Genomic DNA, 2,232 nt, shown 5'->3' on the forward strand with positions numbered 1-2,232 from the left:
CCACACTCACATCACAGAGCACAGAGATCCTTTGTGCAGTTTGTAGCCTGGCTGGGTGGGGTGTGCAGGCCCTGTGAGTTCACCCTAAGCAGCTGGGTCACGGTGGCCCAGAGAGGGGCTGAGACTGAACATGCCAGCCAGTGTGATCATCTCGTTCTTACTACTGACAATAGAGGAGACTTACCACATCCTACTTGGGTGTCACTCTGAACTCTTGCCCCACCCACAAATGCTGCCCAGAGCTCCCTGGTCCCACCCAGCAGACACATCTCAATATCTGCTAAAGGTACAGGCAAGTCCAGTAAGCCATAAGGACATATTTCTGAGAACAAAGCCTTCAGAGCAGATACCCAGATGCATAAAAGTAAATATAGGAATACAAGAAAAATGAACAAGGAAGACAACATGACTCAGTTGGAGGAAAACAATAATACTTCAATATTGGACTAGGAAGACAAGGAAATTGATGAAATGCCTGACAAGGAATTCAAAAGAATGATTACTCAAAAACACAGAGAAGCAATTCCATGAGTTAAAGAAATCCATACATTACATGGTTTAGAAATTCTGCTGAGAGATATTAAAGTAAAATCAAACTAAAATATTAGAAATGAAGAATTGAATATGTCAAATCAAAAATAAGGTGGAAAGCCTTAAGTCTACAGACTCAGTGAGGCAGAAGAAAGAATATCTGAGCTAGAAGACGAATCTTTGTAAATATCTCAGTCATACAACAGAAAAAAAGAAAAAAGAATGAACTAGAAAAACTGAAAACAGTGTTCAAGATCTATGGGATGGAGCCAGCGCTTTGGCGCAGCGGGTTAAAGCCCTGGCCTGGGGCACCGGCATCCCATATGGGCGCCGGTTCTAGTCCTGGCTGCTCCTCTTCTGATCCAGCTCTCTGCTGTGGCCTGGGAAGGCAATGGAGGATGACCCAAGTCCTTGGGCCCCTGAGCCCATGTGGGAGACCCGGAAGAGGCTCCTGGCTTCGGATTGGCATGGCTCTGGCCATTGTGGCCATCTGAGGAATGGGCCAGTGAATGGAAGACCTCTCTCTCTGTCTCCACCTCTCTCTGTAACTCTGTCTTTCAGATAAATAAAATAAATCTTAAAAAAAAAAAAAAAAGATCTATGGGATACCATCAAACAACCAAATATGACATATCTTAGGAGTTCATGCAGGAATGAAAAAATAAAATGGCTTAGCATACCAGGGGATTCCAATTCAATCCCATCGAGGTGGCATGTACCAATGCCATCTCACTGTTCCAGGTGATCAATTTCAGTTCACAGTTGGTCATGGTGGAGGGACTGGGAGTCAAAGGGAGCACATAGACAAGTCTAGTACCTGCTAACGCTAACCGATGGAGTAAATAAAGGGGAGAGTGATCCAACATGGGAAGTGAGATACTCAGCAGACTCATAGAATGGCAGATGTCCTAAATAGCACTCTGGCCTCAGAATCAGCCCTAAAGGCATTCGGAGCTGGCTGAAAAGCCCATGAGAGTATTTCAGGCATGGAAAGCCAAGACACTCTGGCAAAAGATCTCTGTGAGTGAGATCCCAGTGGAAAGAACAGGTCATCAAAGAAGGAGGTACCTTTCTCTGAAGGGAGGAGTGAACCTCCACTTTGACTATGACCTTGTCTAAACAAGATAAGAGTCGGAGAACTCAGAGAGCTTCCATAACCTTGGAAACTCATGACTGGAGCAGAGGGAGATTACTGATGCCATAGACAGGAGTGTCAATTGGTAAAGTCAACAACAGGAGTCACTGTGCACTTACTCCTCATGTAGGATCTCTGTCCTTAATGTGCTGTGCATTGAGATTTAATGCTATAACGAGTACTCAAACAATATATTTCACTTTGTGTTTCTATGGGGGTGCAAACTGTTGAAATCCTTACTTAATGCATACTAAACTGATCCTCTTTAAAAAAAAAAAAAAGAAATTATCAATTCCCAACTTGACTCTCACTGGGATTAAACATGACAATAGGTCTGCTCTGATTTCATCATCATTTAAAAAAAATCATCTATTATTTTTCACTTTATGTTTCTGTGTGGGAGCAAACTGTTGAAATCCATACTTAATGTATACTAAACTGATCTTCTGTATATACAGAGAATCGAAAATGAATCTTGATGTGAATGGAAGGGGAGAGGGAGTGGGAAAGGGGAGGGTTGTGGGTGGGAGGGACGGTATGGGGGGAAGCCATTGTAATCCATAAGT

The sequence above is a fragment of the Oryctolagus cuniculus genome, chromosome 14 (assembly GCF_964237555.1).
Source record: "Oryctolagus cuniculus chromosome 14, mOryCun1.1, whole genome shotgun sequence".
NCBI classification, from domain to species: domain Eukaryota; kingdom Metazoa; phylum Chordata; class Mammalia; order Lagomorpha; family Leporidae; genus Oryctolagus; species Oryctolagus cuniculus.